Source organism: Ambystoma mexicanum, chromosome 10 (assembly GCF_040938575.1).
Source record: "Ambystoma mexicanum isolate Mex_15411 chromosome 10, UKY_AmexF1_1, whole genome shotgun sequence".
NCBI lineage: Eukaryota > Metazoa > Chordata > Amphibia > Caudata > Ambystomatidae > Ambystoma > Ambystoma mexicanum.
The window spans coordinates 816,884,337-816,911,750 of NC_090932.1; the positions used below are offsets into that span (position 1 = coordinate 816,884,337).

At 43.2% G+C, this 27,414-nt stretch overlaps 1 long non-coding RNA gene across 1 annotated transcript in view; it reads right to left on the reverse strand.

The window, feature by feature from the left end:
• The window catches only part of LOC138493237 (uncharacterized), a 110,580-nt gene extending 98,462 nt beyond the window's left edge, over positions 1–12,118 (reverse strand). The window contains exons 1-2 of the long non-coding RNA XR_011276323.1: positions 12,039–12,118; positions 11,839–11,952 (exon numbers count right to left, since the gene is read on the reverse strand). This is a non-coding gene — a long non-coding RNA (uncharacterized lncRNA). The remainder of the gene's footprint in view (positions 1–11,838; positions 11,953–12,038) is intronic.
• Between the last annotated feature and the right edge of the window lie 15,296 nt (positions 12,119–27,414).

A 27,414-nucleotide genomic window follows, 5' to 3' on the forward strand; every position in this document is an offset into this window, starting at 1 on the left:
TATAAAGTGATAAAAATGGGTATAAAAAATAAAAGAAAAAGAAATAGAAAAAAGAAAAATACCAACATTGCAACATCTGACAGTAGGGTGTTGTCACATAAGAGCTTGTAACTTGGTGGTGATTAATATGTTTCAACCCAATGAATATGAAAGAGTAAGAAAGAGCAAAAATAAAAGGCTTGAAAATCATAGTTGCAATTCTAAATGCCAAAAGGGGGTGTAGGCGCATCTCACAAAGGGCAGAAAAAGCTAACAAAAACCAGAGGGAAAAACACTACAGAAGATCCTTAAAATGACAATTCAGAGGGATACTTTTTCCATGGAGTTCCTCTTGAAGAAAGTAATGAGGCAGAGACTGGTGAAGAAGGAAGGAGAGTCATATGTGACTAGTGCTTCCTGTATCCATCGCTTCCATCTTTCACAGTCTTGTGTAGTTCTTTAAATCAGATAGGCCTTCAAAAGAAGACGTCTTGCCATTAATGGTGACCATGAAAGTACATGGGTGGATCAGACCAAATCTAGCATTTAGCTGATTGAGTGCAGGGCAATAAGAGAGTAGATCTTTCTTCCGCTGTCCTGTAATTTTGGACACATCTTGTGAAATGAAGATCCTCTGACCATTCCAGATTAGATGATCCATCCTTTTAGCATGACGCAGAATCAGTTGGAGTTGAGTGCATTCTTCGTATATGATTCTGTCCTATTAGGTCCAATGGTTTGAGCCCTTTGAATATTAAGGTCAATGAGCGGCTGCAAGTTTAAATGTATGAAAGGGTTTTTTTAAGAAAGAGGGCTATGTCCTATCCTTCTGCTCCTTCCGGATATCCAAAGACACATAGGTTATTCCTGTGATTTCTATTCTCCAAGTCTTCATTCTGTTTCTGAAGGCTAAGCATGTAATGTTCCATATGGGTAAGTCTAGCAGTAACATCTTCAGCTAGACATACTATTTTTTCTTCTTCCTCTATTCTGCACTGAAAGCTCACCCTTCTTTCATCTAATTGTTGGAGTTTAGTGCTAGTGATTTCCATAAAGGGCTTGAGTGCTTTGGTTTCAAGCAAGATGGTTTCCATGTTTGATACCAAAAGTGTTTGCACAGGTGGAGAAGAGTCACTTTTGGGCCTTTTCAAGGTGGTCACTGCTGTTTCTTTAGTAGCATAGCCTTTAGTTGGACTTTTTTGTGAGGCCAGTTGAAATGTAGTTGAGAGCAGTAAGTGGGTCTTAGAACTGTAGCAGAAATGTTACAGATTATTTGATTCCAGCACGAGTAACTCCACTCCAACAGAGGATAAATAAGGCACACAAAAGGCACACTGTGCAGCGTTCACCCCCAAACACCACCTCCTTTATGTGATAACATAAGAAAGTTTAATTGAATATTCATGTATCAAATTAAATGAAATTGGGCCCTATCAGTTCCTGAATGAAGTCAGCAGGCAGGCAGATATCACTTATTTGATATTTCAAAGCTTCTCAGGCTAACTTCGAGGGTATATTTCCAAATAAGTTGGTAACATCCTTGTTTATAAATTACAGTTACCTCATGCTCCATTAATGATGAAAAGGCTATTGTTCTGGAATTATCCAAATGACCAAGTTTATTAGACCAAATGGGCGATTTGGCTGAATTTCATCGGTTTGAAAATTCCAAACGTCCGAAAGGTTTGACCAAATCACCCATGCAGTGCTAAGGGCTGCGGGGACTGCGGGGGTGCCCCCACACCCCTGTTCACTATATTGTGAGCAGGGGATGCAGCGGTTGCGGGGGTGTCCCCCACAACCATCCCAAAAAGCCACACAAAAAAGGAAAGGACCCTGCAGCGCCAGTTCCCAATCACAGAAGTGAAAGTGAACAGGCATTGCAGGGACACTGCGAGTCAGTGGCCGCAAGGTAAGTAGTGGGGTGGGGGTGTGGTGGGGTGTAAGTATGGGTGTGGTTGGGGGCAGGGGCAATTTGGAAATGTTCGGGGGAGAAAAGACCAAAGGTTATTTCAGAAAAATAATCATTCTTTTCCCCGCAAACATTTGGATCTCGGCTTTCACCTCCAATCCATTGTTCATATGGCAGCCTGTGTTGTAGACAAAGTGTGTTCCCAGTCAAAAAGCAGCACTGGACGTCATCTTGCAATCTGATGGTGGTGACAGGAAATGCAGCGTCTCCAGCTGTTGGGCTCCCTTGCTTCAGGCTGTGTGATGTCATCCCTCAAAACAGCAAGTCAGAGCAGAGAGAAGCATTCCCCATAATCCAGATGTCCTGGGCTTTCAAAGTATTTGAGGAGAAAGGTAAATATGCAATTTTAAGTCCCTCAGAACATAAAGTATACATACGGGAGCTTCGATTAAGGCAGCCATTCCGTGCCACGCTTGGCCACACCCCGGCATACATTTTCAATTGTAGAACATGCTACAGGTTAATATTAATTTTCAAATTGTGGCCTCGTCGCATTGAGGCACGCTCTCTGGCTTAGCAGACTGACTATGTCACTGGAAATTTGATTTTAGAATCTCAAATGGTGGATTAATGGGATTTTATATGCAAATGTGCTCTCCAATTTAATAGTATCGTCCTCTACCAAACAGGTTTCTTTGGATGCCTTCTGTGATCATTTTACTTGTGGGTTGCCTAAGGCCAGATTATCTAACATTTGCACCAGTGCTAACAACTGAGCAATTGATTCGATAACAGGGAATGGAGCAAACAGATTTGATCACCATCTGTCCTATCAAAAATGTTTTGCCCCAGGGCAAAAATAACCAGACTGTTTTTTGTACTATGCACACAACATACAAATGTAATGTGTTTGCTAAATTACTTTTCATGTAGAACATAATGTATTAGGCTTAATTTGTCCCTAGTGAAAATATTTGTAGACAATATGGAATGGGGCCAATCCGTTTTCTCCATTACATATTATCTAAATAGCAGAATTGGTGCCAACGTTCAGTTTTATAAGGTGAAGGCTGTTCCATCACTGACCTATGGGGCTGGAATCACGTTGTGTACCTCCACAGTAATATGGAACCTCTTGGATGGTTTATTTTGGAAAAAAAAGTCCTAGGCATCCCGAAAAGCATCCCGGTACAAGTACTACGCTATAAACTGGGTTTGCTCTCCCTTAATGTGGTGGTTCAATGAAAAGCACTAGCACTTTATAGGAAATGTTTGATTGCAGATCAGAATTCTTTATTTTATGTTTTTAAGGGTGCAATGGTAGATCAAAGAGATCAAGCTCTTATTCAGTGGGAAAAAGAATGTTTGAATATCATTGCTGATGCAGGTTTTAATATAGATTTGTTTCTACGGAACCCAGCAGCAGCTAAAAATAAATTGTGGCGTAAGGACTGGATTGGTACACAGGAGCAATCCAGGGGCTATAAAGTGTTTCATAATATTAATAATGAACAAAGTGGCTGATTCACATTAAAGTTTTGCGCAGCGCAAATGGAAAAAGTACACTTTGCGCCACACAAATCTAATGTTGCTGATTCATGGATCGGACGTTGCGCTGGTTACCACCTACTTCGTGCTGGTCCTTACATACTTTGCACTGTGCTGAACGCTTTGCATTACACACTGCGCAAAGTGAGGGAAGGGTCAGGTCAAAGAAATAAATAGGGGCTAGAACATGCATAGTCCCCATTCTTTGCACAAAATGTGGAAGAATGGAGAATAACATGGGTGTATTAATGGATGCACCACTCAAGTAACAAACACGCCTTATCAATGCAAACAAAACCCGTCTCTTGGATTTTAAAGTAGAACGCACATCACATAGTATTACTGCCACGTAATACATGATGCAAAGTCAGTTTAAAAGCATCCAATGCAAACCATTTTAAAGAAGGACTTCTACAATGTCGGACCCTGCTGCAGTGGCACTGATCTTATGTGGATGAAGGAAGGGGAGGAAGAGGAGGATGAAGGCCAGGATTTTCCATCCTTGCACAACGCTATTTGGGATGCCAGACCATGGAGTGTATGCAAGGTACAGATTACTTACCCTTGTCATTCTAGACCTAGTTAGGGAGTGGCAGAATGACATTGCATCACCCACCATCTACTCTCATGGACTCACACCCCTGGAGAATGTGCTAACAGCCCTGCATTTCCTGTCAACAGTTTAATTCCAGCGCACCTCTGCCATTCTTGGGGTGTATCACAGCCCATGCAATCCAAGTGCCTACACCAAATATTTTACGGTGCCACACACACTGCAGGCAATGCAACTGGGAGCCATTGATGGTACCCATTTATTGCTACAGGCCCCCAAATTAAACGACCTCGCAGAGGAACTGCAATTACCAGAATGCTTTGTGTTTTCTAAGCTGATGGCTGGAGTAGACTTTCTTGTAAATAAAATAATTTGTTGTTTGCAGATTCGGTAGGAATATCCTTCCTCCCAAGAAAATTATGCCCAACACATGTGGACATTTTTTTGCCTGCTAATCAAGAAAGCCCCCACACTAAGAAGACCAGGTAACCAAATGGACCATGTAGTCTTTTTTGACACCTCTAAACGTGTCTAAAGAAACATAAATTGATTATTTTTAAATGTTTCTTTATCAACAGTTATTATCATCTTAAAGAAGAGGCCAGAAGAGTTCATACATAGCTGAAGCCCATTCTAAACCCCCCTTATTGACCACTCCTGAAGAAAGTCCCAAGACCTACACAGAGGACTGAAACATGTCGAGAATTTTTTGTCAGTCTAATTAGTTAAACTGTCTGAGTGAATTGAAAATTCCAATGAAGGGACAATCTAATCCTAATTATTGAATAGAATTAGAATGGAAGAATTAGAGATTAGAAAGTCATTATCTCTAAGATCTTTTAGAATTGTATCTTCTTAATGTTTGTCTTTGTCAACACGATACACTTGTATCTTTTTAGAGGGTTTAATCATGTATTTTAGACTATTTTGCTATCCCATTAAAATTTGTACTTTTTGAATTAACCAATGGCATTCAGATGAATGGATAACTGTTGATAAAGGACTAAGTCCTATCTTTTCGAGTCTTGTGTAACCTTAAGTCCCAAAAACAAGATAGGACTCCACAATCGTGGAATTTGGGCTCTCTTCATTGTATTCCTTATGTTATAGTGGTCGATCTGTCACAGAGACTTAACAAGTGTAGGATACAGCCTTAAGCCTTGAAGAACGAAGCACTCGGGTATTGAGTAGTTCCTTAGACTGCGCCCCTCTCTAGACTTTTCCGGCTCCCTATCCAGACATATTAAAAAGCTAATATGTCGGAAGACAGAACGCTAGGCTATAGCGATGACTATGCAACGGCACTCATGAACGCCATCTCGATCATCAATAACAGTGAACTGGGCGATATCCCAGATAAATCAGACGAATGGGATGAAATAATCCAACTTCGCAAAAGACTGATAAGGACAGAATTACATGGCGCCATAATGTTGGAATACCTAAAGAACAAAGCCTTACCACAAGGCTTAACGGTTCCAAATGAGCCACGACTGTTCTTAGACAACGCCAAATTCATCCTACAATGGAGCTACATGGCTAACCATTGTGGGAGAGATTGGCTGATATTAATAATAGATACAGCCAAAGAAACATCTAGCAAAATAGAAATCGACCTAAAAATACTGGAAGATGACATTAAAAAACTAATTGCACTAGACGTAGTCAAAAAGAGACTGGAAGAGATAGAGAAAGAAATGAAAGACTTCAAACAAACTAACACATTAGAAAGAATTCAAAGATTAAAAAAAGATCTGAGTAAATACTCACATGAAAAGGCATATCCCTACACTAATGAAGGATATAAAACACAGATGGCCCAGATACAAGGACTACCACAAAACAACAGACGAGTTAGATTCAGGGCGACATCATATAGCTCAAGCAATTCAAGTAGCGATCCAGATAATACTAACCTAGGTCAAAATCCACCAAATCGTGGAAGAGGAAACCCCAATCATAGACAAAAAAGAGGAAACAGGAATCAAGGGACACGGCCTTTTTTATACCAAGGGCCCAATCGGGGCCAATGGAACGGGGACCAGAAATACCTGAGGAGCGGAAATCAATTCTAGTGAAGTTATCCACGTATACGCCTACTAACATGGAAAAACAAGTTCTGGAAAAGGGCCTAAGATTCGTTATTTCGAACAAACATGATCCTTTTCTGTTCCGCACAGATTTTTTTAAATTTATGCGGAAAATAAGACTCAAAGAATTCTTTGCTACACGTAACGAAACAAATAGAGAACCCAACACTCTGAACCACTCAGGGCTCAAAAATCCCTCTACTTTCTGTCCCCCCTCATACACTTACTCGCCAGAATCAATAATTTTTGAAAAAAGAGTTCTGGCGGAAGTAGCCAAGTTGGAACAACAAAACATCCCTATGTATCAAAACTTGACCACTAATGAGAGAACAGCGATCGAATCACTAGCTTCCAATGATAAGATCATTATTAAAAGAGCAGATAAGGGGGGAGCTATAGTGTTGCTAAATAAGACAGAATACATAGAAGAATGCCACAGACAACTAGAAAATGAGAACTATTACAAGAGATTACCTACCGATCCCACAAAAGAATTGGAAAACCTCATTGAAACTAAAACTACCAAAGCTTGTGATAGAGGATGGATTAGCAAACAGGAATGGGCTTTTCTGAATAAAATGGAACCAGCAACACCCAAGTTCTACTGCCTACCCAAAATCCATAAAACGCTGACTAAACCACCGGGTAGACCCATAGTTTCAGGGATTAATTCTATTTTAGAACCGTTATCTAAGTATGCAGATCACTACCTGAAAGGATATGTAGAGAAAATGAGATCTTACCTAAAAGATACCAAAGATGTGATCAATAAATATGAAAATCTCCCATACGATCCCGCGAAAACACTCCTTTTAGGTCTAGATATTGTATCCCTATATACTAACATCCCTCAACAAGCTACACTTGAAACCATCAGCGGAATTCTACTTATTAGACTTGACAACGACCCAGTACCTAGCTCTTTTATTATGTGGTGTATAAAAATAGCTCTTACTCGAAATTATTTCGAGTTTCAAGGCTCATACTTTCAACAAATAGAAGGAACAGCGATGGGGGCTACGATGGCCCCGAGCCTAGCTAATCTATTTGTAGAATTTTTTGAGAAAAAATACCTTAACACAACAAATCCTTTTGAAGCACATATACAGTCATGGGCGAGGTATATCGATGATGTCCTGTTAATTTGGGCAGGGACAGTAGAAAATGCAGAGGAATTCTTAATTTGGCTCAACAATTGTAACCCACATCTCCAATTTACCATTAATATTCAAAAAACCTCCATCGATTTCCTCGACCTCACCATTTTTCATGAGCACGGCGCCTGTTGGTTAAACCCTACCATAAAAAAACAGAAAAAAATTCACTCTTACATTACTCCAGTCATCATGTTAAACACCTGAGAGATAACCTTCCATACGGTCAATTTTTAAGACTCAAGAGAAATAGCAGCCAAAATGCAGACTTTGAAACAGAAGCAAAAAATCTGACGGCCAAATTAAAACAAAGAGGATACCCTAAAAAACTGATCAAAAAGTCAGCCAAAAGAGCGGCGAACAACAACAGGGAAGCCCTCCTAGAAGCAAAAATTAAACAACCGCAACAAGATATGCTAGTATGTGTTAACACTTTCTCTAATTTGAGTCTGAAAATTAGCCAAATAGTAAAAACCCAATGGAAAATCTTTGAGAAGAGTGAAATAGGGATTCCTGTTCCTCTTTTTGCATACAAAAAATCTAAGACGATTGGGAACAGAGTGAGTAGTAACAAACTCAAAGAAAAACCAACAAAAACCCTGAGCCTGACTGAATCCTGGGGACTTAAACCTATAATTGGACATTACCCATGCACTAATTGTGCAATGTGTAAATTAACCCAAAAAACCAAAGAAATAGACATAGGGTTACTCACCCCTTGGAAACAAAAACTAATGACTAATTGCAATTCTGAATATGTAGTATACATGATCACATGTCCGTGTAATAAACACTACATAGGGAAAACAAACCGGAAGGTAAAAACCAGGATGCTTGAACATAAAAGCTGTTTGAAAAATAAAGTCACTAATGCACCTCTAGTAAAACATTTTGGGGAAGCACAACATGGTTATGAAAACTTCAGCTGGACCGTGTTACTAATGGTACAAGGGAGAGATCACAATACAAAAAATAGAATCCTACTTGAAAAAGAACAGAGATTAATTTTTTAACTAAAAGTGACAAAATAGGACTCAACGAGTCTATAGATTGGTTAAAAATCTGATCGCCCTAATGTATAACCTATAATCATCGGCACAACCTTCTTTTTGACTGTTAATAGCAGAGCCAGAGAACTCAATTGAAGTAGAGGCCCTTTAATGACATAAACACTAAAAAGGGACTACTAGAGAGCTATATATAGACCTCTCAAAATGGCGGCCCAAACATAGATACTAACCAGAACAGGCACAGGCACTCATGAAGGAGGATCTTACAGAAGGAGCTAAAATCAGCCCATAGAAGACACCAGCCCACAGGGATACCACTCCACCCTGTAGTGGCACCATTGGGAATGACTAGAGACCAAGAAACAGGTAAATCATGATACACACGGTAGCCTGTGCAAAGTATTGAAATACAGAGAAGTAAGATAGGACTTAGATTTAAACTAGGCATTTGACTTGCATTTTTTAACATCCTTTCAGCACTTTTCTAGCTTTAAGAATAGCTGGAGAACAGTTTTACTGAAGTCGTTTTTTGAACTGTTTTCAGCAATGGGAAACAGGAATCCATTTAGAACTAACGGATACAACCCGTGTGGTTTATTTCAGAAACCAATTGTAGAAGCCTCTACACAGAAGCTAAAACTGCATTAACACATCCGCAAAACATCGCGGCAAGGAAAAGAACAGAGAGAGTTTTCTGACTAAACTACTGGTAAGCTGACTAAAATGCGACCTTTTTAAGAACCCATGCATAAGGGATAAGCTATTATGATCTCGCCATTATGTTTAAAATACGTTAAAAATATATAGAAACCATAACCAATTACTAAAGAAAGGACACCACTCATCTCCAAATTAAACGACCTCGCAGAGGAACTGCAATTACCAGAATGCTTTGTGTTTTCTAAGCTGAAGGCTGGAGTAGACTTTCTTGTAAATAAAATAATTTGTTGTTTGCAGATTCGGTAGGAATATCCTTCCTCCCAAGAAAATTATGCCCAACACATGTGGACATTTTTTCGCCTGCTAATCAAGAAAGCCCCCACACTAAGAAGACCAGGTAACCAAATGGACCCTGTAGTCTTTTTTGACGCCTCTAAACGTGTCTAAAGAAACATAAATTGATTATTTTTTAATGTTTCTTTATCAACAGTTATTATCATCTTAAAGAAGAGGCCAGAAGAGTTCATACTTAGCTGAAGCCCATTCTAAACCCCCCCTTATTGACCACTCCTGAAGAAAGTCCCAAGACCTACACAGAGGACTGAAACATGTCGAGAATTTTTTGTCAGTCTAATTAGTTAAACTGTCTGAGTGAATTGAAAATTCCAATGAAGGGACAATCTAATCCTAATTATTGAATAGAATAGAAGAATTAGAGATTAGAAAGTCATTATCTCTAAGATCTTTTAGAATTGTATGTTCTTAATGTTTGTCTTTGTCAAAACGATACACTTGTATCTTTTTAGAGGGTTTAATCATGTATTTTAGACTATTTTGCTATCTCCATTAAAATTTGTACTTTTTGAATTAACCAATGGCATTCAGATGAATGGATAACTGTTGATAAAGGACTAAGTCCTATCTTTTCGAGTCTTGTGTGCCCCAGAGAGCGAGTACATCTACTGCAACCATAAACATTGGCATTCCATCAACGCACTGGTCAACTGTGATACCAAGGGAGTCATCATGCATGTGAATACCAATTACCCGGGGAGCACACATGGCAGCTTCATTTATTGCTGTTGCCCCCTATACCAGGCACGTATGTGTACTCCTGGCTCATCCGTGAGTAACACCAATCATGCATAAGCAAGCAGTAACATCACACCCCCAAAAACAAGCCATGACAAGCAATGCTAACAAGAACCATTACCACCTTTGCAGGGGACAGTGCCTACTCCAACCACAACTTTTGGTATGAGTCCGACTTGGCATCATTGAAATGCAAGTGTGAAGATGAGCGGAAATGGCAGACCTCAAGTGCATCATCTGACAAACTGGCCTGCTGCCTGCTCCAAAAGCATTATCATCTTGCCATCCATTCCAAGAAGAGAGCTCAGGTCCAAGCACACATCTCTGAGGCAACAAATAAAATGGCAGAACTTTTCAAAGTCTGCAATGAACTTGCCAATCATACTGCAGTCTCCTCCTCTCCGCTGTCCTTGCAGGCTCTATGCATTGCACTTGCCACCCACTTTTCCACCAAACTCAGGATAACCTATCTGCACTGTCATGCACTCCCCTCCCCACCTTTCTCTCCTGCCTCCCTGGGCCCTCTCTGTCCCCCTACCACTCTCTGCACCTTCTCCCCCATTGCACCGGATGAGGTCTCTAGAGTAGTCCGATCTATGAAAGTCTCCTCCTTGCAGGTGCTGCCCAGCTCATCTAGAACCATCAAGGACAACATCTCCTCCCTCGCCCCTTCCCTGGCTGACCTCTGAAACCACTCCTTTGCCACTGGTTCCTTCCCACAACCCTCAATCACTCTCTTGTGCACTCTTCTAAAGAAACCATCTGCAGACCATTCATGCCCGGCCAACTATCACCCTATCTCTATTACCACTTTCTTTGGCAAACTCATGGAGAAGTTGGTCATCGCCCAACTGACACACCACATTGAAGCGGCCAACTTCCTCGATGATCACCATTCTTGCTTCAGAGCATCCAGAGGCATGGAAACTGCTCTCCTGAACACCTGTGAAGACCTACTCTCAAACCTGGACTCTAACTCTCCCTCCATTCTGATCCTTCTCAATCTTCCTTCTGCCTTTGACATGGTCAATCATGCCATCCTCATAAATCGTAGATTGGAGTTGAGGTGAGTGTGCACAACCTAAAATAATTATTTCCATTTTTTGTTATTCTTAATCAATAAGTGATGCTTTAGGCTGCAAACCCACTAAAAAAGTGCCTCCGTGAAGTAGCACTAAAATAGACTATCGTTCCAGGACCTTGGATGTGAAGCCAGCGGTGCGGGCTGCACTCCCTTGTCCACAATAATGTGGTTTCTCTAGGTTCATAGATATATACCCAAAGTAAAAAATAATTATGTATCCAGTCTGTTTCATTACATTTTGTTGAGTTTTTATTCTTAGTAATCTGAGATTCTAATATCTCTATTTATGCAGGTGCCATAAAGAAGGCCAATGCATTTCGGAATTAACTTCCTTCATCAGGGCCATATTGGTCTGATTATCATAATTATAACACAAATTAGTAGTCACCCAAGTCAAACAACATTTAAATGACCACAATTGGCCATAGTGCATACATCAATGTTTCAAACATGCAGTCATAATAACCATGTTAATTCCACGTAATAGTTCCATTCCAAACATCAACATTTATAGTAATCATTGTGTGTCATCCCATTAATTGGCATAGCAAGAGTGGATTTATCCCCATATGTGAGAGAGTTAGTTACATGTTATCAGTTATGTCGCCAAACATAATATCAGATAGCATTTATCACAGTAAATAGTGAAAGGAAAATTATAATTTTTACATACGGATCAGGTTGATAGATCGGAGTGATGAGACCACAGAGTCCATCATGAGTAGTAAAAAGAGGTAAGATTCAACTGTGACTGACCTCTATTGCAGGTTACGTAGCATCTGCACGTTTAACGTGTGTCTAGGAATTCTCTGAGTGATGCTGAAAGCAATCATAAGCATTCAGTACGATCTTTCCAAGTTCCAAGTAGATCTGTAAATATTACAATTACGGGGGACGGTCATATGTTGTGATAAATGTAAGTAGATTATAAAATCCTCAAATGGTCTTGTGCTTACCTAACATCTAGTGGTGACTCGCAATGAAACACTGTAAGGTAGCGGGACGCGCGTTGCACTGCGAGTAGCAGAGTTGTTATAATGTTGTTTTCGGAACGCCTCGAAGTCCTGTTGGAAAATGGTAAAGAAGGTGGCCATGTTTTAGTGTGCATTGAATCTATTGAAGTGATCGTGTTGTGTATACTAGGTGCATGGTAGTATGTGAGTCTCTAGCTCTGATTCCAAATGAAAGCAGGTATATCATTTAACAACAGTAAAGCATCATAAAAATGTTGTAAACACGTAAAAAAGCGTACTGCGTTATTTAGCCAACAATATTATATGTGCAAATCTAGAAATCTGTATTCGCTCCTAATCTTACAATGAGACCTAAAAGGGTAACCATTAATGTATAGTTCTACTGGTTGTACAGTGCGGCATGGAGTCCTGTTTAAAAGTAAACACACGAAATCTCTGAAATCTGTGATGGCTGTAATGTAAAGAAGGTACTTGCAGGGATATGTTCTGTTATACAGTGTTGGTAGAAAAAATGCACGGCATGGTGTACTAATTTAAAGCAAAGAAGTGTGATATCGCTGCTGATACCGTAACTTTTCAAAATTCAACAGAAAATCTTGAATAGGGGAATCTCAACACTGCGGGTCCCGTTGAGGAGACATTAATCAATTGAATCAATTATTCAATTCACCACCGCATAATTCTGATGCACACGTATCATACTGATCTCATATACATATACTATAATAACGGTTTGTTATTCATAGCTTATGTCCATCAAGACACTGTCTTACTGGGATAGAATATTGGGTCACACAAACTGTCGATTACTTAAATAGTATGTGGAGAACTTAAATGGCTCAGTGAAGGACCACGTGGAAGAGGTAATGGTTAGGCATAATTTACATCGTTCAATGGTAGCTAGGTTGCTGATATTGTGAAAAATAAAAAAAATAAAACTTAAATCTAACTCCTAATTAATTCCATCAGGGGACAATGAGTCTAATCTGTCAATCCAGAAAGCTTCTTGCTGAGCCCTCCATTTGTTCATGTCTTTGTTGGATCCTTTGGTCGATTGCACCTCCAGTACTGCAAACCTCAATTGAGTTATGGAATGTCTATTCGCCTTGAAATGTCTTGCTACTGCTGAAGTCAAATTGTTATTGCGTATGCATGATTTGTGTTGGTTAATCCTCACTCATATTTTACGTGCTGTTCCTATGTAATAAATACCACAAGGGCACTTAATGGCATAAATTATGTTTTCTGACAGGCAGGTGGCATGGTACCTGAGTTGGATGTTAGCTCCTGTTTTGGGTGCGTTATCGTATTACCCTTCATCACGTTGTTGCAATTGCTGCAGCTAATGCAAAGGTAAGTGCCAGGGTGTTTATCGGGTTTCCTGATAGTATTCTTGACTCTTGTGTTAACGAGCATATTTCGTAGGTTATTGCTTGTTTTATAAGCAAAAACTGGCGGTTGTGAAAACAGATCTCCGTGTATCACTTTTTTGTATATTCCATCTGTCTCAAATTATTTCTTAGATTTTTTTACTTTGTATGGCATATGTTGTGATGAATACAAGTTCTGGGTTCTACTGTTCTGTTCTTTTGGTGAGAAGTTGATCACGTGTCTGTGTTTCTGTTTCTTCACGTGCTGTTTGTAAATCTGCTTGTGGGTAGCCTCTCTCCTTCAATCGCTCTTGAAGTAGTTCCAATTGTCTCTCACAGTCTTCTGGATCACTGACGATTCGTTTAATCCTTAACATTTGTCCAAATGGTACGTTACGCAGAATATTGGGTGGGTGAAAGCTATTGCGATGTAGGAGATTGTTCCGATCTGTTTGTTTTGTGTAAAGTGTTGTGTTAATTCTGTTTCCATTCATCACTGTTTGTACATCCAAGTAATGTATATTGGGATTCCCAATTTCTAGGGTGAATTGTAATCATGTATCCATACCATTCAAATATGATAGGAACATTTCCAAGTCTTTCTTTTCTCCTGACCATATTCCGAAAATATCGTCAATATAGCGAACCCAAGTTTTCAGATGTGGTTTCCATCTTGTATTATCCAGAATATTTTTGCTTTTGAATTCGTACATAAAACAGTTAGCATATGTGGCGCCATGGTTGCCCCCCATGGCCGTTCCGGATATCTGTCTGTAGTACTTCTGGTCATACTCAAAGCAGGAGTGCGTAGATATATATTTCAACAGAATCATCAGGAACTCTTTATTTGCTCCAATCTGCCCAGCTTGAAGCAAGAGGGTTTGGACTGCCTCTTTGGCCTTGATCATAAGGAATGCTCGCATATAAGCTAACGACATCTATGGTAAACAAAATGTCTTGATCTTCCAACTCAATAAGGTTCAGTATTTGTAAGAAATGCATAGTATCCTAAACAAATGTGGGGGTTGCTTGAACGATGGGTTGTAAAAAATAATCAATATATGTACCAAGGGGTTGCAGAATGCTTTCTGTTGCAGCCACTATCGGTCTTCCTGGAGGTTTTTCCATTCTTTTGTGTATTTTGGGAAGGATATACAGATGAGGCATTTTAGGCTGCGATGTAAATAAAAATGATTTCGTATTTTTGGTAATCCAAAGGTTTTCCAGTGCATCATCTAGAAGTGATTCTAGTTCATTCTCTATCTCCATGGTGGGGGCCAATTGTCTTAAGCATTCATTATGATAATCTTCAGTGTCTTGTATTACTATCGCTCCGCCCTTGTCCGCTGGCTGAATCGTAATAGAATCATCCATAAACAAACTTTTGCTTTGTGAGAGTTCTCCTCTGTTCACATTGTATTTATTGGGACTCTTGAATTGAATTTTAGATAAATCTCTCATCACCATTTTTTCAAAAATATCTATGGCTGGTACATGAACTGGTGCACAAAACGTACTTTTTGATTTAAATTCCATGTACTCAATGGTTGTATCAGGAATTGGCGCATTTGCTGTTTCTGCGAAATATGTCTTAAGTTTAAGTTTACGTATTAGTTTGTATATTTCGACTTTCGTCTGGAATTTATTTGTGCTATGAGTAGGCACACATTTCAAACTTTTCTCCAATGTTTGGATTTCCTGACTCAAAAGGGTTCTTTTGGAAAGGTTCACAACTAATTTCGACTCTTTTGTTGTCTGTTTTGCACTCCTTGAATCTTTTTTCTTCCCTCTCCTTGTCCTCTTCCTCTTTGTTCTAAATAATCCTCATAAATTGTCTCTGTGATACCCTAGGCATCACTGACAAGGCACTGGTATGACAAACTTCCTTCCATTCAAACAGACCCTCCCAAGTGCAATTGGGCTCTTTCCTCTCTGCCATCTCACTCTCCAACTGTGGTGTCCCTCAGGGCTATCTGTCCTATAACACACCCAAAAACAAGCCATGACAACCAATGCTAACAAGAACCATTACCACCTTTGCAGAGGACAGTGCCTACTTCAAATACAACTCTTGGTATGAGTCTGACTTGGCAGCATTGAAATGCAAGTGTGAAGATGCCGAGCGGAAATGGCCGACCTCAAGTACATAATCTGACAAACTGGCCTGCCGCCTGATCCAAAAGCAGTATATTCTTGGCATCCATTCCAAGAAGAGAGCTCACATCCAAGCCTGCATCTCTGAGGCAACAAATAAAATGGGAGAACTTTTCAAAGTCTTCAATGAACTTGCCAATCCTACTGCAGTTTCTTCCTCTATGTTGTCCTTGCAGGCTCTATGCACTGCACTTGCCACCCACGTTTCCACCAAAACTCAGGATAGCCTATCTGCACTGTCATCCAGTCCCCTCCCCACCCTTCTCTCTTGCCTCCATGGGCCTCCTCTGTCTCCCTCCCACTCTCTGCTCCTTCTCCCCCATTGCACCGGATGAGGTCTCTAGAGTAGTCCGCTCTATGAAAGTCTGCTCCTTGCAGGTGCTGCCCAGCTCATCTAGAACCATCAAGGAGAACATCTCCTCCCTCACCCCTTCCCTGGCTGACCTCTGCAACCAGTCTTTTGCCACTGGTTCCTTCCCACAACCCCTCAAGCACTCTCTTGTGCACTCTCTTCTAAATAAACCATCTGCAGACCATTCATGCCAGGCCAACTATCACCCTATCTCTACTACCCTTTTCTTGGCAAACTCATGGAGAAGTTGGTCATCCCCAACTGACACACCACACTGAAGCAGCCAACTTCCTCGACAATCACTATTCTTGCTTCAGAGCATCCAGAGGCATGGAAACTGCTCTCCTGAACACCCGTGAAGACCTCCTCTCAAACCTGGACTCTAACTCTCCCTCCATTCTGATCCTTCTCGATCTTCCTTCTGCCTTTGACATGGTCAATCATGCCATCCTCATAAATTGTCTCTGTGATACCCTAGGCATCACTGACAAGTCACTGACATGACTGACCTCCTTCCAATCAAATGGACCTTCCCAGTGCAATTGGGCTCTTTCCTCTCAGCCATCTCTCTCTCCCCCTATGGTGTCCCTCAAGGCTCTGTCCTATTGCCTTGGATCTTCAACATCTACCTTGTTCCTCGGCCAACCTGATCTCCACTGTCTCTCCTCACTGCCAGTGCTATGCTGACAACACTCATCTCTCCTTTAAGCTTCCATCCTCTACTGTCTCTTCTTCCTCTCTCATACCTGACTGCTATCCAGACCTGGTGTTTGGCTAATGATCTCTGTCTTAATGCCAGTAAGACACAGATCCTTCTCAATGGGATGCCTGTGCCCTCATCTACAGGCAACACCCATCCTTTCCGGGAAAAATGGGCACAGGGACAGCAGAAACATTATCAAGTTGTACTAACATACTTCTCCTGAAGTGCAGCCCCTACGGAGCACACACAGTGAATCCACATCCTTGATGCCCTTCAATGATAAAACAGGGATAATCCAGTTTGCCCATAAGAACACCCTGAAAATGTGCATCTGGGAGATGTAACCTGTGTGGCCAATATACATCAAATCAAGTGCACAAACCACCCACACAGTCATACCAATTAGAAAAAAAAGTACCTGTGTCACTCACTAAAAATCGCACAACTCAACCAATACATGCTGTTACTGGTTCAACCTCCCCACCAATAATTGCGCGCTCAGACACCCAATAACACACAGGATACCAAGAGTAGAAAGGCACAGCATATAATATAAGCATGAACCAATGCCTGGGAGGACTGCCCTGCCAATCCTAGGCATGTCTCACCATAAAATACAGGTGGAGTGGCTACTCTATTCTAAATCAATAAACATAGCTCCATATAAGGAGTGATACAGACAGACAAATGTCCAAGTTGCATTGAACAAGAATGTCCTTATCACGTGGCAGAGTTTGCCCTTCAGAGCCTACTCCAACCATCCTCGGTCATGTAGCCATGTACATCTCTGGAGGTGCCAAAACCAACCCAAACTGTCTGCGGTGTGGTGTGCAGCCATTCCATAGGCCTGTCACCTTGCACAGCAGCAACCGTCTCCCTTTGCACAATGCCTCAGAGAGATGAAAGCACAAATTCAGAGCCGGTAATACATCTCTTCACCCAATGACACCATATCTTGTGCTCCCCTGAGTGCCATGAAACAATGTGCACAAATAACTCAACGGCCTACCATCTCTACCATGACCCCCTCTGCACCATTTCTGCTGGACCTACTCACCTCAGGCCATCACACATGTAAGCACCCAACACAGTGAACACATCCCAGCACCCCATGACACCATGCACTATGCCCCTCTGAATGCCATGAAACAACATGCACAAATGACTCACCAGCCTCCCATCTCCATCATGTCCCTCTCCATGACTTTTTTGTTAAGATGTTTAATTTGTTTAAATACAAACCTTTAAAATATTACAAATCATCATCATATTTCATCAAAAATCATTTAGGCCTCCAAATACCCTATCAGTCCACTCAAACCTGATTCCTTTATTGATAGTTCATTCAGGTCTGTGATGACTCTTATTTTAACATGCTTTCAATCACTGTTAACAGAGACGTCAATGGAATTATTAGTTTCATGTCAATGCCGTTAAACCTTCTCTGCCACCAATCGTCTGCACACAAGGATGGGTGTTTTACACTCCAAGGACCCAAGTGTATCGATCGCACATTTCTCAGTTTGCTACAGAACAGCACAAGATGTTTGAGGGACTCCACTTCACGCCTGAAGAATTGACAGGATGTATCTAGGGCTGCATTACGTGCCCAGGTGCAGAGCCGCTCTTTAGTTTTAAAGGCATTTAGACGAAACAACATAAAAAGTCTCCTTGCATTGGGGTTGGGAAACAAGTGTACATGTTTCTGAAGCACGTTAAATCCCCTTGCTTCACTTGGCGAGTTGAACATCAAACTGTTGGCAGATCTCTCGGACCAGGTCACCTCCCAGTCCACATGCCAGACTTTTAGTTTTGCTGTGTTGGGGTTATCATGCAATGTTTCCAGGTTGATATCGAACTCCACTAGCAGACTTTCACAGCGCTTGACCCACATTGAAACAATATTGTGTCTGTCAAGGGATGCACCGTGAAGAATTTGGAATTGCGGAATTTTCTCACATGCTCTTGTTTTGCGGTATAAGGCCAACAGATTCCAGCTAATTCTGGTGTGTAGAGATATTAGGGCTAACTGATACCTTATGCAAGACATTGACATGCCTTTTGGTAATCCTAATGCTTTTGACCAAAACGTGTTCTCCAACATTGCCCAAAGAGTGTGAGAACAACCCAGTGCATTTTCTGCTCCCTAAGATAGAATCAGAGACACTTTTTGTTGGTAAAAATTCTGCACTGGTATTAAAGAAAACTTTCCAAATCTTTTGTGCAAGAGAAGTGTGTGACTAGCCAATTGTCGACACTTTCTCTTAGTTTCAATAGTCCACGGGCCATCATAAAAACTTGCGCTTATCAGCATGCCTAGATATTTTATGCTGCTTGATATACGCAAGTGTTCTTGTCCCAACTTCCAGCCGATCTTTTTATCCTGCTTGTTGCGTGCCGTTCTTAGGTTTTTGAGCAGCAGAATTTCATATTTGGTCATGTTAATTTTCAGTTGCTTCAAGGTCACATATTTTTGCACTGTGTCAAGCTTTCTCTGAAACCCAATTGGTGTTGCATCCAGTATGATCAGATCGTCCGCGTATAACAACCAACTATCGTGCAACGTGTGTAATTTAGGTGGAAACGACCGCACAGAGTTTATGGCAGCGCCAATGTCTGCTATAAAGAGACTAAAAATTGCTGCAGCCAAGGGACATCCTTGCTTCACTCCCTTGTGGGTCTTAATCTCGGCGGACAAGGTGCCCAATTGGTCTAGACGGATTCTAATCGAGGTTCTGGTGTGTAGGTCTTTAATTGGATCTAACCGGATGGACAACCCCAAGATCGCAGCTTTTGCCAGAGAATTTCCCGATCGATCGTGTCAAAAGCGTAAAAGAGATCAATAAATGCGAGGTAGACTTTAGTATTTGTGCGTAAGGCCTCCATCTTCAACAGATTCAAAATTAGAAGATTTAAAGAACATCCAACGTTTTTAACAAAACCAGCTGGTCTTTCATCTACACGTTTCACTTTTATTGACCATTCAATCAATTTTTTCTGTAGTACCGTTGCATAGATTTTACCCAGAATGTCCAACAGTGCGACTGGGCGCTAATTTTTAGGGCAAGATCTGTTACCTTTTTTGAAAACGGGTACAATTATGGCAGATTTCCATGATGTGGGTGTCTGACGTTGTGAATTTATTCTTTCAAATAATTCCAAACACATTTCGGCCCAAAGATCTGGGTGCTGTTTGATAGTAAAGTTCGTAAGACCATCGGGTCCTGGGGCCCTAGAGCTTTTGGCTTTTGTTATTATCTCTATAATGTCATCCTTTGAAAAAGTTAAAGCCCACAGTGATTCATTTAAGGCCGGTGGTTTTGGAATAGCATTGTTGATGCTATATAAGTTCTCAAAGTGTGTCGTCCACTCAGCCTCAGTCACCAGGCAAACTTGTAAAGCAGATTGTGGTGCCTCGATGTTATTAATAACACGCCAGAAGTCTCTGCTCTTCTTGTTTTTTAAGCACCTCATCATCTCCTTAGCGTCGTGTTGTAACAGATATTTATGCCCTTTTAACCAGTTTTTGTGGCTTTGTTTCAGCGCCCGATTTCTAAGTATTCTTATGTGTCGGAAGTTGTTAATTCTTACGAATCTCAGATCGCATCAGTCTCTTCCTCCTCAGAACTTCTAAGTTGAAGAAATTGGTCTTTTTGAAGGACAAGTGTCTCAGCCCTGTGTCTTTGGGTTTGAATTGAGTTAACAATGATGCATATTCAATAGTCAAACTTTTGAACCGAAATTGATTAAACAAATGGGCAACCTCGTTTGCATTCAGCGCAGTCTTGTTCTATTGGCTTCTACATGCACCTTCATTACCCATTTTGATCCTGGCTGAGGGTCGGCCATTAAAAGCTCCATCTTTAACATTTCATGATCACTATTACACGTTTTGAAGACCTTCAGAGATTTCACACGTGGATTGAGAGCGTCTGATATGAAGATTTAGTCAATGGTAGATGATTGATCACCACGCTGCCAGGTTAAGCCTGGAGGTATATCTCCTTGTGTGGACCCATTTAGCATCAATAAGTCTCTTGCATTTAGTTTCTCCAGCCATTCTTTTGCTAGTCTGGCTTTTTCAGATTTCAGAGGCTTAATGTAATCTATATGTATGTATGTCTCCACAGACAATTATACTTAGGCCTCGTGTGGATTCTATCAAGATGTCGATTATTGTCGAAACTTGATCTATAAAGGAGTAGGTTCCTGCCCTGTCATGATTCCAGTACAGGTTTACTACTTTTATAAGATCCACCCCGTTCTTTGAAGAATCGATCTTACCTATCTCAGAAACTTGGATGTAGGGTGAATAATTTATAGATTTTATTAAGCTGTATCCCGAAGATCGCTTGATCAATGTTAAGAGACCAGTCATTGGGCGCCCCTTCTCAGATTTAAAGGCAGGGTTTAGGGCACACTCAAACTCTGAGATGACTGGTAGTTGACTCATCCAAGTTTCTTGTAGGCAAGCAAAGTGAATGTCTTGCAGCCAGTTAGAGTTGAATAAATGTGGAAAGCCTCTTGTGTTCCACGATGCAAATGTGCAAACATGCACAGATTCCTTTGTTGGACGTTAACTCCGAGATTTACTGTTCAATGATTTTGCAAGCCAGTTCCAGTCTCCTTTTTGCTCTTTAAGGACGGGTTGCTTGAAAAGGCCATTTTGGAAGTGTCGATGCGATTGAATCCTTTTATAGTTTTATTTTTTATTTTATTCAAGTTTGTAGAACTCACGTCAGCCCGGGGGCATATTGGCGCTTGTTACAGACAATATCTTAGTTACATAGGATACAATATTTTCATACAAATAAAATATTTACAGAAGCCATGGACATTTGTACACTATGGGCCTCAGTACGAGTATGCCGGTAAAACCGTGTTCATTACCGGCATGCCGGAATGAGCGGGTCCGTGCACGTATGAACCCGCTAATAGCGGGTCATTATGAGTGCGCGAGCACGCGCGTTCCCCCATGCCGGTAGTGGCAACACCGCCATGCCGGTAAAGGGCCTCCAAGCCCCCTATACCGGCATCGCGGGGCCCGCCCTTTGCGCTACCGCCTCACACTAACCCGTAAATACCGGCACTGTAATACCACCATGGTATTACCGTGTTCGCAAAAAACATACCCGGAAATTACGTCATCGCGCAGGAATGGGAAATGGGCCAGCGGCCATCTTTAAAAACACAATCCATTGCCATCCTCCATTACTACCACTACACCCGTGTTGTTGAGTGCCAAAACAGAACCAGGATGTCAAAGGCCACCGGAAAAAGCAAACAAAGCAAACAAAGGAAGAGGAAGCAGCGCTTCTCAGATGCAGAATTGACAATGCTAGCGGACACCCTACAACAGCATGCTGACATTATCCGAAGCACGGACCTGAAGCATACGGCCCAAACGCATAAAAAACAGGTGTGGCAGGAGGTTGCGCAGAGGGTAACAGCAGTGGGGGTTACCCCAAGGAGTGTCCGGGATTGCAGAAAGCCCTGGGACGACCTCCGCCTCCGTGTGCGGAAGATTATTGCGGAGAACCGGAGGGCCGCAATGGCGACAGGCGGTGGCACACACTCCCCTGTTAAGCTCACCATATGGGAGGAGTTTGCAAGTGGATTCATTGATCCAGAATCCATCGAGGGGATTGGAGAGCAGGAGTACGGGGCAGCTACTACAACAGAGGAAGGTGAGTGAACCATCACATCCACCTATAACAAAACATGATGTGACACAAGTGAGGTGGGAGTCAGAAAAGGCAATTCACATACCCAAGGCAACATCAACTAACCAACAGAATATTGATTGCCACCCCCTGCACCAGACGCATGCTGCATGAAATCTGTAAACCCATCCATGCCCATGTCCCCCCACACCTAGACAATCCATTGCCACCAGCCATGCAATCATTGCCAACATGTCCCCTCAGTACACCAAATGCCAATCAACAGAAATGAAATCATGCCTGAATGTATCAAGATATAACACTGCCACAAATCACAGCTGCCATTTGGCAATCTCACTGATGGCCTGCATCTCTTCTATCCCCCAGGCACTGATGAGGAAGGTGGAACCCAGGACAGGGGGTCAGGCACATCCAGTGCAAGCAAGGGGACCAGGGACACCACAACCCCCTCCTCCAAAACATTTCCTGTGACCACTCCCAGTGTGCCACGTAAGGCATCATCTCTGCAGGGGGCACCTGCTGCGACAGTGCCAGCTGTACCGCCGGCCACAACGGACGTCCTGTCCACAGAGGTGGTTGAAGAGGCCGAAGATTTTTCGGGATCGCCCAGCCCAACACCCATTGGCCCCCCCTCACCCCCTGCAGAGACAGAGAGCCAGGATGACCCATGTCTCCATGACTCCGACCTAGGGGACTCGGACATCGGCATATTTGAGGACGACAGTGCCCAGGACGAGGGCCCCACGCAGGTGCCTGCTACCACCCAGCCCTCTACCACCCAGCCCTCTACCACCCAGCCCTCTACCACCCAGCCCTCTACCACCCAGCCCTCCGCCACCCAGCCCTCCGCCACCCAGCCCTCCACCACCCAGCCCTCCAACGGTACACCTGCGGCAGAAACCCCCTTTGAGGTCCGTCTGGCAAGGGTGGAGGCCCATCAAGACGAGATGCTGCAGATAATGCGGCAACAGGTCGTTGCCGGTAATGAGGCCATGAAGGCCATAGCCACGGCCATTGCCGCAAATACAGCAGCCGTGGAGGCGCCCACGTCTGCATTCAGGCAGTGCATGGGGTCACTGACCGAGGCCCTACTAGCCAACATCAGGCAAGTGCAGCAGCCACACCATGGGTCTGACAGAGGATTGACAATTGACACCTCGACCACGTCAACACCTTCCACCTCTGTCCAATCAAGCCCCGTGCGCTTAACGCGCAGGAGTGCACGGTGCATGGCCATGGCACCCCCAGACCTGAAAGTCGCCAAAAAGTGACTTTTTGAAAAATGGAAGAAATGTGAGGAGTAGGATTGTTGAAGGCAACACTGTTTGTTGCACACATGGGGACATCTGGGGTCTGTGGGGTGGGTGAGGGAGTTTGTTGGGCTGTTCACTGGGGTCTGTGGGGTGGGTGAGGGAGTTTGTTGGGCTGTTCACTGGGGTCTGTGGGGTGGGTGAGGGAGTTTGTTGGGGGATCGTGGGAGGGGGGAATGAGCACAGTTTTGCACTTTCATATAATACACAAGTTTTCTGGAGAACAATCCATGGCTGGACATTGTCATTTTTGGTGTGCATCCATTTAATGTGTTACGGTGTTCAGTCTCAAAATTACAACATTCCCTTTGTGCATTTTCACATTGGCCCAGTGTCTGACTGACAAAAGTCATTCATGGTCCCTGTGTCTTAAAAGTATTCGTCAATTAGTGCTTGGCGTACAGCATGGCCGTCCCGTGCATCACGTACTGGCAGGGGGGCTCCTTCGCCTCCGTTTCCATCCCCTTCATCCTCACCCGGGCCATGCATGTCAATGTCAGGTGGCAGTGGTACATTCCTTCGGACGCACATGTTGTGCAGCATGACACAGGGCATGGTGATCTTTGCCACCTTCTCAGGCCTATATATGAGTGCCCCACCAGACCTGCTTAGGTAGCGGAACCGTGCCTTAAACAGGCCAAAGGTCTGCTCAATCACGACACGGGTACGAGTGTGCACACGATTGTACTCCTCTTCATGGCTGTTCTGCGGGTTCCACACAGGGGTAAGTAGCCACAGCCTCAAGGGATATCCTCCATCACCTGCAAGCAGATACAAATAGGTGTGTGTCCCTCTGAACTGACACCTTCAGGGAGCACGGTCATGGCAGCAGCTATTAGGTGTGAGCATGCACATGTCCCTGTACGTGTACTAAATAGTCACCTATATGGGATGTATACTGGAAAGAGGTGTGGAACACCGGATGGGGTTGAATAGATGATGCAGGGTGTAATCATGCATGCTGAGGCAGATGTGCTGTGGCAGTGCAACAATGTTTAGCCTCCAATTCATGCTGTGTACTCTTTACTTTGCATGGTCACACTGGCCGCATTGGCACAGTTGCCATCCTATTCAGTCATGCATTGCTTGCCATCACCATGGTGCCCCGGTTGTGCCTCTTACTTGTTGTCATCCATTTCATTATTTGTGATATGTGGCCCAGTGATGTCATTTTCCGTTTGGCTGTGTCAGGTGAGGAGTGTTTAGCTCTGCATTCATTCTCCACTCACTGGCTTTTGCCACCCAGGTGTACTTTTAACCCCCCCTTTCCCACCCTGGTAAACTACCCCCCCCTTTCCCACCCTGGTAAACTATCCCCCCCCTTTCCCACCCAGGTGTACTATCCCCCCCTTCTGCATCCGCATACATGAGTACCCCACAGCATGGCCATGGGCCTGTTGTGCAACTAACCAAGCAGCCAGGCACGTGGTCTAGCATGTCGTTCCATGTGACGGGGTAGCGTGGAGTTGCGCAGTACCATGTCATCATGTGTGGATCCAGGAAATCTGGCGCAGCAATGGGTGTTGATTTTGCTGGAGTCACATACCATTTGCACATTGATGGAGTGGTATTGCTTGCGATTGCGGTACACCGCCTCTATGGCATGGGGGACTACCAATTCCACATGGGTGCAGTCGATGGCACCAACACAATTGGGCATGCCGGCCAGTGCATGGAAGCCTACTTTGGTTTCGGCTATCTCCTGGCCAGTCCGTGGTAGGGATATGTGGGTGCTTGCGTGCTTCAGGAGGGCATCCAGCACTTGGTTCAGCATGCGTGAGAATAGTGGTTGTGAAATGCCATGCAGATGGCCCACTGTGTGTTGGTAGGTGCCTGTGGTCAGGAAGTGTAGCACAGACACCACCTTCAGTAGTGGGGGGATGGCAGTGCGTATTTGTATGTTTCTGGCAATGTCGTTGTGTATCATGTCCACTATGGTGGTGATGGTGTCACGGTCCAACCGGTACAGGGTGTGGATATGCTCAGGGGTTAGGTTGAATGGGCTGGGTCTGGTGCGAGGGATTGGTGGCTGCCTACGAGGCGCTGGTGGCTGCGCTGGTGGTAATTGCTGGGCTTGTCCCACCCTCCTTCTCCTCCTGCGTCTCCTCGGTGCTGCCTGCTCTTGCTGCTGTAGTTGTTGTTGTTGCTGTTGTTGCTGTAGTTGTAGCAGTATAGGCATGTCCTCCTGCGCCATGATTGCAAATGCTAGTGGTAGCATTTTGGTGTAGGAAGGGGTGTGGTATGTAGGTGTGCTCTTTTTGTACTGGGCCACTCTGCATTGCCTACACCTGTGGGGAGGTTGTGGTGTGTGGGTGTGCTCAGTTTATACTGGCACAGCCTCCTTTGACTCCACCTGTGGGGATTGTGTGCACCTGTGGCAGCTGCCTTGTATCTTGGTTGCTGTTTGCGGGTGGTCCACGATGTCTGTTTTTCTGGCATCATGCAGCCCGTTATTACCATGTTCGCGATGCCGGTATTTGCATGTTTGCGTGGGTTGTGATTGCCCCCTATTACCGGCATGCCGGTATTTACTACCTGAGGAGGCGTGTGTACGCGCCTATGCCGCTATTAGCGGCACCGTAAATAACGGTGCCGTTAATACCGGGTTTGTGGGTCAGAATGCTACGGAACGTTAAATGATGCCGGTATTTACATACCGGCATCATTTTTCCCTTACCGGCATAACTCGTAATGAGGCCCTATATATAGTAATACTAATTTTGTCCAAGGTGCTAGTCGTTGTCCCTGATTGAGTGTCGACAAATTAAACTTTAAGGGGTCCAGACTTTGGAGGTCCATTTAGTTCTGAGAGTCAATTAACGGTGTAGTTACTGCCGTCGCTAAGTCGGCCAAATGGTAAGAGGGGATCTTCAAAGATGGGAGAGGTTCAGTGTCGTTGATCATTTGAACTGAAGTGCAGGGCGTCGTGAGCTCGTTCGCTCTTTTAGAGGCGATTTCCTTTATTTTGTAGATGTTGAAACCCAATGACAATAGCGCATCTGATGCTTCTAGGATGGTTCCTGTGATTATATTTGTTGCTAAGTGCAGCACCACTTTATCGTTACGCTTTTCATCAGGGAGCTCAACAATTTTGATGTCTCATGAGCCCAATGCACGCAAGCGAGGGATGTGGTGTAGTAGTTTTATCACGTCGGTGTGATTAAAAATCAACTTGTCGCATGAGTCTATTCTCTCCATCATGATCTTTGCCACCGGATTATATTCCGTGAGGCTTTCCGCTTGAAGTGCCTCACGTGCTGTGGGAGTATTTTGGACTGTTTTCAATATCTGTCATTCCAGATTTCGTTGTGTTGGGGTTACTATTAATGGCGTTGGACTACTTGAAAGGTCGCTCTCAACTTCAGCACATACATCTTCTAAAGTCGATTGAGTAATCTTCAGGATCCCGGAGATACTCTTTTGTGAATTTGCTGCAATCAGATCTCTTTTTTCCTGTAGCGTAACAAATGTAGGGCTCACGGGAACTTGCTCAGTTGGTAACAAGGCAGCAGGCTTTGCAATTATTGAACATATTCTGTCACTGTTGAGGACAGCCGTCCCGTTTAGCGATCCCACTACGGTATGGAATGTGCACATCTTGGAGCTTACACTTGCTCCATCTTGAGAAGCTTTTGATGTGACATTTCCATGAGCTTCAGGCGGATTAGAATCGTCTGGTTCGTTAGTTCTTGCCGGCACAAATACAGACCTTGCACTTTCGTCACAATGTGAGTCATCATACACGGACATGTCCAAGAGCTCGTCAGAAGAATCCTGTCCGGCGT